The sequence below is a fragment of the Periplaneta americana genome, chromosome 16, assembly GCF_040183065.1.
Source record: "Periplaneta americana isolate PAMFEO1 chromosome 16, P.americana_PAMFEO1_priV1, whole genome shotgun sequence".
Lineage (NCBI taxonomy): Eukaryota > Metazoa > Arthropoda > Insecta > Blattodea > Blattidae > Periplaneta > Periplaneta americana.
The window spans coordinates 150,661,334-150,672,236 of NC_091132.1; the positions used below are offsets into that span (position 1 = coordinate 150,661,334).

A 10,903-nucleotide genomic window follows, 5' to 3' on the forward strand; every position below is an offset into this window, starting at 1 on the left:
TGTTATGTTGGAATGTATCAGATTTATTTATTAACAATATTTCATTTTGTACATAAACACAAAGGTCTTTATTGAAATTAACTGTTTGATGTTTTACTGTAATAGAGAAAAGATCGTGAGCTCACGATAGGTACTATATATATATATATATATATATATATATATATATATATATATATATATATATATTAACAACATAGTAGTAAATGTTACACAAAGAAAAAAATCATACCTAAACATTCTTAACACTCTACATATTTATTAATGAAGTAATCTCTGCTCTTTGAAGTCAGCTAACCGCTTAATTTTCTGATATTTTCAGATATACTACCATAAGTTATTAAGGAAAATAATTTCAAATCACCCTTAGTAGAAATTGGAGTCTACAATGCTGTGTTCTTATTGTCTCCAAATAAGTAGCTATAATGTGTAAAGTCTTCTGGTTACATTGAAGGCAATCATGCACAAATATTTTTTTAAGATTAACACTTAATGACATTATGTCAGTTTGTTCATGAACTTCTACATTACATTTTGGACTATGTGGGGAATATTGGAAAATATTGTATTCACTAATGTAACTTTGTGTTCAAACATTACGAACATTAGTGTTGTAGTTAGTTAATTTAAGTTCCATTTCTCTGAGAAACACAAATATAACAAACTGAAGACATAAAATCATACACAGTACATGGTAAACATAAAATTAAAACAATAAAAATTAATATTTAATGACATTATGCCAGTTTGTCTGTAAACTTCAACATGAAATTTTAAGCTGTCTGTGGGGAATATTAGAGAGTAGAGTAAGAGAGTTAATGGGTTTATTGCCAAAAACTCAGCATTTGTTGATTTCAGTTAAATTGTACAGGTTTAAGAATTCCAACGTATATGTAGCACCCACTACTGTATTTATTTCCTCAATGGCATAATTTGTCATTTAATATGAAAATATTCTAAATGCTAGTGCAGAATACAATAACTTTATGTTCCAACATTGCGATTATGGTAAATAGAGTCTACAGTACATTTCACAGGCTTTGTTGAAATATGCCAACAACATCGGTCCTGTGTTTGATATTATGATGTTATTTCAAGAAAAAAAATATATTATTGCCTTGAGTTACTTCGTATTGTAGTTAATTTAGGTTCCTTTTGTTTGAGAAAAATACCAAATCATAACAAGAAACATAATGTAACAAAAATACAAGAACAATACAAAATAGGAATAAATAGCAACTAAAATTAAACATGCAAAAATCTTAAATCAAAAATACACAAAGAAAACATACACATTTGGCCATAATACCACAGTATCAGTAAATGTGCACATCACTTTTCTGCATCCAGTTTCACAAGCACATTAGGTGCAAAACTTCTCACATCTGCAGTTCTCGTTGACATGAAGAAGAGGAGTGCCAGCGAAGATAAAGTTGTATTTGAAAAGTAATGTTAATATTATTTTACATATACAATCCTGCAGACAGTCCTCTGGTTCATGATTTGTACAGGAATGTCCCTGGTTAACAGAATTCAAATGTAAAGCCCTTAATATCTACTTACACAGTACAAGTGAAACAGAATTGTTAGAAAATTATTGAGTATTCCTTGTAAAGCCACTCTTCTACGAAAGTTTGCCTTATATACAAATGATGTTGGGTTTTGTGAGAAAATACTGGATAAGCTAAAATATGCTTGTGACAAAATGAGTGACATAGATGAGCTGTGCTGTCTCATATGCGATGAAATACCACTAAAATCAGCTTGGCTTGTAACAATAATGATGATTTTGTTGATGGGTTTCAAAGATTTGAAAAACACTTGTCAGGTAAACCTGCAAATCAGATGCTTGTGTCTATGGTGAGTGGCCTATGTCTTTATTACAAGCAGGTAATGAATTACTTCTTAGCAAATTCTGCTACTCCTGGTATATGTTCAATAGTGCAACACGGACATTAAACCATTTAGTTGCTGCAGACATTTATTGCTTGTCAACACTGCTTTTAAAGATATTTCATCCCACATAAGGCAAACTACTTTGTCAGTGTGAGTCATCTTACTACAGGCATTCCTTAGTATGTCGAATAATTTGTCACTAAAACCAACATCAGTGGTATACTTTCGCAAAACTCTAAGCAATGTAGCCTTAGAAGGGAAATTTAATAACTTCCTAATCATTCTATAGGCACTTGGGCTCTGTAAATAAATATTAAGAGCCTTTGCTTTCAATTCCGGTGACCACCGAACTCTCTGTACATACCTTGCATTTGAGGAGACACAATTTTTTACCAATTCATATAATGGCCCGGGAACCTTCTTCCTTAAAGTTGCAAGGGCAATGTCAATCTTCAGATCTCTCTGTGTAGTCTTGAGGACTCTTTCTCTCAGATGATGCAGTTGTACTCGAAGACTGCAAATTTTCCTCCTCTTCAGTGTTACTATCGGTGTGGCCGTGGTTTGCATTCTTGGGGGCTCCCCAGCCTCTTCTCACTGCCTCTCCTCTCTTGGGGGGGTCACCAGCCTCTCTGGCGGGGGTCCTCTGTTTCTTCCCGTACAAAATAAAACAACCAAAAGGTTACAATTATGAACTGACAGCAAGAGTAAGTAGTCCTGTACCACCAAGGATAGAGGTTACAATTGAAGCGTTGGGCCGAATAATGGTTTATGTTACAATTTTTGCCATTATACTTTATCTTAGAATGTTATCAAGTTATTTCGTTTCAGGAACAGATTTGCGGAAATTCTTTCAAGATGTGCTCACAGCTTGCTCTTGATGTCAGAAAGGAACTGTTTAAAATGTGTTACTCTCTTATAGTCAACATTTAAAAACTGTGTTTGTCATTGTCTTCATTATTATTCTGTTCATAATGTTACAAACTTCTCCGATGTGTAATATGACTTTCAGTAACATACAATCTATACTTTGCTTAGTGTACAAAACATATTGATGGAATGACGGTGTATGTTGCCCGTCCAATAGTAAATTATTTATGAGTGGAATGACGATGTAACATTTTCGTTCCTCCTGCTCAGTTAGCAGATTGCAATACAGACCATTATTCGCCCCATTAATTATGGGATCTACTTAGCCTGATACTTCACTATTTGTGTGAATGGCTTTTCTTTATGTATTCATTCACAATTTGCAATTACGACAGAATTTATAGGTATAGATATGAAGCACTGAAATTGCATAATATAAAAGGCTGCAGTTACTTAAGTAAGTTACCTTGACCATTGGAGATAGCTTCAACTTTGCAAGGTATGGCTCCCGAAAGCTGTTGTGCAGTTTGTTGGGCTCTTTAACCATCAGATCTTATATGCCCAATGCTTCTAGGCATGCCTTACATCTGAAAAAAATTGAAATAAAGTGTAAAATAAATATAAATTATGAGCACAGGAAAACAATTTCATGGCACTTAATAAAATCACTTTGAGAACCAAGAAAAATTAAAATAAACTCCTCCAGTCAGCTTCACGTTAAAATACTAATTATCTCACCATTTCTATTGTAGGCCTAATTTTGGTCCAGGAAAAAATTCATGTTTAAAGGCAACATTTGTAAAAATACAATGTAGGCGAAACAAAAAATAAAATAAAATACAGGTGGATAAAATATGTCATAAAATGGTTTAAGTATAAGCTACATAATCATAGCTCACTGCAGCTGTTCCCTTTCACTTTATAGGCTATTAGAGTGATTTTATAAAGTGCCACGAAGTCATGTTCCTGTGCTTACGGTAATTTCATACACATATACAGTATAGCCTATATAACATTTAATTATATCATAAATAGACTTGTATTATTATTATTATTATTATTATTATTATTATTATTATTATTATCATTATTATTATTATTATTGCAATTTATTATTATAAATATTACTATTATTTTTATAATAAATGTTATAAATATGTAAAGGTCTCAAGTAATAATACCACGCGAGGAATATTCAAAGAAAGGGTCTATTACTCTATTTTTTTCTATTGGAATATTGAAACTCCGGTACCAAGCTGCACACGACACGACGTGGTTTCCTGCAATTTTATTGGTTATATTCAGTGTTTGAAATAACTTTTTTTCTCCCGTGTGTGGTGCGCAAAACAGCAAAGTTTCTCCTGCACTGCATAAAAAGCTTCGAAAATAAAAACAAAAAATTCATCTACTATATATATATATATATATATATATATATATATATATATATATATATATTCTATCAATAAAAATAATAATGAAAGTCTGTTAATATGTAACTAGATGTTACAAATTCTGTATATGTGTGTATGAATTAATATCTGATAACCTAACCTATATAATTTAAAATGATGCACGTGGCTAGCAAAACTTACAAGCATATCAAATTAGTTATAAGTGATAACATTGCTACATATTGTAAATGATAACTCACCTCGTCACTATCCCAGGTATTTTGAAGAAACATTTCGAGTGGTGACTACTCTTCTTACTTCCGCAGTACTGATATTCGCATTTAATTCGTCCAGCCATCCTTCCCTCGCCTAGGCAAGAAAATTCAATATGTCTTCTTCTTTTTCAGTTCTTGAAATACGGCAAGAAATTGTTCCAGGACTAACAACTTAAACCAAGAGCACGCAAGTTCATTCTCCATTTCCAGGAGTCTAAAATCAGTGACGGAATGTTGGTAAGAGGCGATGTTAGCGCTCATCGTGGCAGTGCCATAGAATTAACAGCGATTAACAGGGAATAGATACGATTGACCCCCTCTCTTCTATTTCTACTCCTCTTGACAGGTATTCTGTATCCAGCAGTTTATAATGTTCACATTACTGGGCATAGATAATCCAGAAACCTATGTTACCTACGTGTCACGGTCTTCTATGTGAATTGCTATCAAGCAATCTTAAATACTCTTTGTAAGAAAAGTACGTATAAAATTTTCCGTACAGTGTTGCCAATTCAGCGATTTTCCCGCTAAATCTAGCTTTTTTGGATAACCGTCTCGCGGGTAAAATTATATTATCCCGCTTAGCGGGAATACTAGCGGTTTTTAATCTTTAAAGGTTCTGAAATGAAATTCATATTAGCATTAAAAGCGGCCGTCATAATTACATTTAATTCGTTCAGTGTGTATTTTGTGAAATAATGGATGTGTCAGTGTAATGATAATTCCATATTATATATTTACCGTTAAAACCCGAAATCCGTCAAAACAGTTTCAACTAGTAAAAACTAATTTAAGCAAATAAAGATAGATTGAAAGTGAGTTTTCGTATGATCTAGAACCAATGTCAGGTTAGGTTTGGTTTGTTTAGGTTTTTGTTTGGTAAACTGATTTTGTTGGATTTTGGGTTTTAACGGTAACATATATAATGCAATAAGAATTTAAATATGTTGTATCTGTGATGAAAGTGTTTAAAATTGCTTTATAGAACCACATTGGGAATGTTAAAAGTGTGCAATATTCATTACATTGGAGGGCGGATGTCGTTACATTGGCAGGTGGATGCTCTATCTTGACCATTATTATTATTATTATTATTATTATTATTATTATTATTATTATTATTATTATTATTTAATAATAAGTATATATTAAAATCTAGAGATATTTGGTTACAAAATCGCGTGTTTTCGAAAGCTATCTAGCGGGATTATACGAACATCTGTTGACAACACTGTTGCCGTATCAGATCTTATTATTAACCAAGAAGATTCTGTCTGTCATGGCCCTTATGATAGTTTTTGTTTCGTAATATTCATAAACAATAATATGATGAAAGTGGTGAATAATTTCATGGCCACTAAAAGTTTCCTTCGTAAAAGACGAGGTATTTTCTCTAGACCACAAATAAAACGGCAAGCGGTCATAATTACGTGCTTAACGCCTTGGCGAACATTAACAGGAAATTTGTTTCCTTTATTTTAATGACATTTCTTGAAACACACCTTTTCTTCCTTTATTTCCGTGTGATAACCTACTTTAAGATCTTACTACATCTGCATTTTCTTTTGGTGCAATCAAAACACAGCCGCTGTACTGCATAAAACTTGCACTTTATTAATGGAGTGAATTAGAAAATAGTGCAAGAGTAAAGATTACCCTACATATTGAATGTACTGATTCAGCTATTTCAGGTTCATGACTTTACAGTATGTCGACATCTGCTCACATGTTTGAAATAATAAGTTATTATGTAAAATAAGACCTAAAAATTAAACATAAATACTGGATAAATAGAGCAACAGGAAAGATTGATGTACACTTGTTTATTGTAGAGTTAAAAAAAAAGTAATATGTAAATAACCTTTAAGGCCTTTTTTGTTTTAAATAAACGCGCTTGGTGGAAACTTGCACTAAAAACTGAACGTAAGTGCAAGTTAATGCCAACATAAATTGAAATAGATATAGGATGGAAAATGAGGTATTAAATATATATTTATTGCGTATAATTGCTATTCGTGTATCTACCTATATATGTTAATTTTAATTTATTAAGTATATGTACTTTTTGTGAACCATTATTAATAAAAATATCCATATCTATATAATGGAGTGAATTATTTAAGAATATAGTCACAAATTTCACTACGACCATTTAGATTGTCTTTTCCTTGACATGATGGTACGGCTCGGTGATTTGTCGCCAGCAAGCAACATCGATTACCGGCGTTTGTGTACCATGCGTATTAACCAGTTGTTTCGAATCTTCATCATTATTATCACAAGTTGCATTAGTTTGTGGCATTAATGTTACAACCAGTCCACTGTTATATAATATTTCGTCAGAATTCTCTTACATGATATCCAAAAGTCCATTATTTATTATTATTATTATTATTATTATTGTTATAGTGGGTTATTTTACGACGCTTTATCAACATCTTAAGTAATTTAGCGTCTGAATAAGATGAAGGTGATAATGCCAGTGAAATGAGTCCGGGGTCCAGTACCGAAAGTTACCCAGCATTTGCTCATATTGGGTTGAGGGAAAACCCCGGAAAAAACGTCAACCAGGTAACTTGCCCCGACGGGGTATCGAACCCGGGCCACCTGGTTTCGCGGCCAGACGCGCTAGCCGTTACTCCACAGGTGAAGTCCATGCAATGGCACTGGTTTCGTAAATAAATAATGGTATATGAACAGTAAACAATCTGGCACTGGTAACTGTCCCAGCAAATGTTCATTCTAATATAAAATAAGTTAGTTGTAAGTTTCAAACGAGATGCTACATTTTATATGAAACGTTTTACATAACTTTGATATTGCATATACAGCTGACATCTTACTGAGAAAATTGACTAAAATACTGAATGATGAGTCCAACAATATGGCACTAATACTGACAAATCAGCTGCTGGTAATATGAACAGAGAAATTTTGATTATATGAAGCGCTCAGCGCACAACTGGCCCAAAACACAAAATTTGCATATTGAGTTTATTGCTTTAAATAGCTCCTCATATTATTCCTCTCAAAGTGTAAATCGGCCTAATCATCATTCCCAGTTTTTCCATGAGATTTCAGCACAAGTTTCGTTTGTGTACCACATTTGACACACTGTTACAAAGAGGTACCAGTAAAGTGGAAATATGATTTTGTGGGTAGGACAATTTGTGCCCTGAGTGCCTCATATTATATAAATTGTTTAAAATATTCAAACGAATGAAACGTAAAAGTAAAATGTATCCGCATATTATTAGATCACACAGATTAGTCATATTTTTCTCAGTAATGGCATGCACTCACGCACGCACACACACATAAATATATATTTACTCAAAAATGAACGCAACTGTTACCAGTACAGAGATTGATTCATTTTTTTTATTAATACTTGAAATCGCATGACAGCTTCAGATTGCAATTCAATTCCTGAATAACAGTATTATAATAATTTCACATAGTTGAGAGATAAAATTGCTACCTTCACAGCATATTAGGATAGGTTTACAATGATTGTGAAAACTGATATCTGGGTTAAGTAGGACATGTTTTCTTGCGGATAAAAGAAAGTCGGGTGTATTCGACAGGAAAAAAAAAAAAAAAAAAAAACATAATGTAATTCACCTTCCAATTTTGTTTAAAATGACAGTTTATTTTTGTGTCACAATTACAATTGCTAACCTTAAATTAATGTAATTATGCAGTGGTGATATGCGAGTGATTGGGGATACTAAAGTTATATACCAATATATGCCTTATTAAAATGTCATATAAACTGATAACCTTTTTATTCCACGTTTCCACATAATCCCTTGGAAATTATCGTACATGTATTTAAAAAGAAAATTTATATAGGCCTACCGGCAATCTTAAAACACGTCTAAATAATATCAAATAACTTTTTTCACATTGTGTTAGACTACAGTTTCGATATCAAGGAAACATTTGTCACATACTAAGTATTCTACTCTATTAATCTGTGACTTAATGCAAGAACAACCAATCTCAATTTTTCATCAAATTGAGATAATGTTGTGGAATCAACTGAAAAAATACCCTGTATGCAAGAGCAACCGAAGTTCGGTAAAATATCGAAGGTGTGCTGAAGAGCTGTAGGCAGATTAAGTTACAAAATTCGTTGTATTTATAATCAACATTAATAGGGCAGAGTATCGACTTTTAGATAATGACAATTGTTTGTTAATGCATTAAGCCACAGTAATAATGGAATCAGATACGTATACAGAACAAGCACAGTAACAATTGCTCACTCAAACAAAGATTGACAATATGTATGATCCCCATCAACAGTATCAAGTTTAACTTACTCTTAATATAATAATTTTCTAACTCAGTTGGCTTATACGATGAAAGAGTAATGGAATGGAGAAAAATTCTCTCCGGTGCTGGGATTTCAACCCGGGTTTTCAGCTCTACGTGCTGATGCTTTATCCTCTAAGCCACACCGGATACCCACCCCGGCGTCGGACAGAATCGTCTCAGATTAAGTTCCAACTCTTGGGTTCCCTCTAGTGGCCGCCCTCTGCACTACGTTATAGATGTCTATGAACATAGGACTGAAGTCCACACGTGTGCTGAAGTGCACTCGTTATGAGTGACTAGTTGGCCGGGATCCGACGGAATTATTTTAATGTACCGAAGTACATATGATATTTCCATGCAGATATTTTGCGTCATCATACGATGTAAGAGTAATGGAACGGAGAAAAATTCTCTCGGGCGCCGGGATTTGAACCCGGGTTTTCAGCTCTACGTGCTGATGCTTTATCCACTAAGCCACACCGGATACCTACCCCGGCATCGGACAGAATCGTCTCAGATTAAGTTCCAACTCTTGGGTTCCCTCTAGTGGCCGCCCTCTGCACTACGTCATAGATGTCTATGAACGTAGGACTGAAGTACACACATGTGCCGAGGTGCACTCATTATGAGTGACTAGTTGGCCGGGATCCGACGGAATAAGCGCCGTCTTAAATCACAAATTGATTTACGCTTATCATATATATTATTTTAATGTACCGAAGTACATATGATATTTCCATGCAGATATTTTGCGTCATCATACGATGAAAGAGTATTGGAACGGAGAAAAATTCTCTCCGGCGCCGGGATTTGAACCCGGGTTTTCAGCTTTACGTGCTGATGCTTTATCCACTAAGCCACAGCGGATACCCACCCCGGCGTCGGACAGAATCGTCTAAGATTAAGTTCCAACTCTTGGGTTCCCTCTAGTGGCCCCCCTCTGCACTACGTCATAGATGTCTATGAACGTAGGACTCAAGTCCACACATGTGCTGAGGTGCACTCGTTATGAGTGACGAATTGGCCGGGATCCGACGGAATAAGCGCCATCTTAAATCGGTACATTAAAATAATATATATGATAAGCGTAAATCACTTCGTGATTTAAGACGGCGCTTATTCCGTCGGATCCCGGCCAACTAGTCACTCATAACGAGTGCACCTCAGCACATGTGTGGACTTCAGTCCTACGTTCATAGACATCTATGACGTAGTGCAGAGGACGGCCACTAGAGGGAACCCTAGAGTTGGAACTTAATCTGAGACGATTCTGTCCGACGCCGGGGTGAGTATCCGGTGTGGCTTAGTGGATAAAGCATCAGCACGTAGAGCTGAAAACCCGGGTTCAAATCCCGGCCCCGGAGAGAATTTTTCTCCATTCCATTACTTTTTCATCGTATGATGACGCAGAATATCTGCATGGAAATATCATATGTACTTCGGTACATTAAAATAATGTGACAGCCACGTGAGATTCGATCTCACGACCGGCAGAAGGGTAAGGTCGGCCGTGGTTCGGCGCAAGTTGCGCGCGCATCTGCTTTCTGGGGCATGTGCTGTGGCATAGAGAGGAGAGCAAAAGAGAGGAGAGGAAAGGAGAAGAGAGAGAGCGACCGCGGCAGAGAGGGGAGAAATCCAGAGAATTCGAGAGTGCCATCTCTGGACATCCGTGGAAATTTCTAGCATCGTACATTCTCGTAGCTATGGTTTGGTTATAAATTACGACACGCGAGTGAACTTGAGCAGTCGTTGTTATAATCGTTGGACAGCAAGCCAGCCAGTCTTGTGTAGCACTGAAGCCAGCTTCGAGACCGGAGTTCGACTTGAGTGTGTCCGCAGCTGTGTGAGCATCCGAAGCCCTGAGTTCGAGTGCAGTGGACCGCAGTTGGGGGACCTGAGTTCGAAGTTCAGTGGACTGTCTCTGAAGGTCTGGGGTTCGAGATACTGTGAACTCGAGTGACTGAGCTAGAAGAAATTAGCCATGGCAAACGAACTGTGAACTGAGAACTGACAGTTCTGATTTGTAAATAGTGCTCTGTGAACATTAGTTAAGATTAACAGTTCATTGTTGTTCTCAATAATCCAAGTAAATTGTCATTGTCGTCTGTGGAGTGCAATAACGAATACTGTGTTACGGTGTGGAGTGGA

The 10,903-nt window shown here is 35.4% G+C and overlaps 1 protein-coding gene and 1 long non-coding RNA gene across 2 annotated transcripts in view; both read left to right on the forward strand.

The window, feature by feature from the left end:
* The window catches only part of LOC138691312 (uncharacterized), a 54,205-nt gene extending 47,942 nt beyond the window's left edge, over positions 1 to 6,263 (forward strand). Inside the window, exon 5 of the long non-coding RNA XR_011329816.1 lies at positions 4,779 to 6,263. This is a non-coding gene — a long non-coding RNA (uncharacterized lncRNA). The remainder of the gene's footprint in view (positions 1 to 4,778) is intronic.
* Positions 1 to 10,903, forward strand: part of LOC138691317 (zinc finger protein ZFP2-like) — a 499,579-nt gene that overhangs the window by 374,673 nt on the left and 114,003 nt on the right. The window lies entirely within an intron of this gene.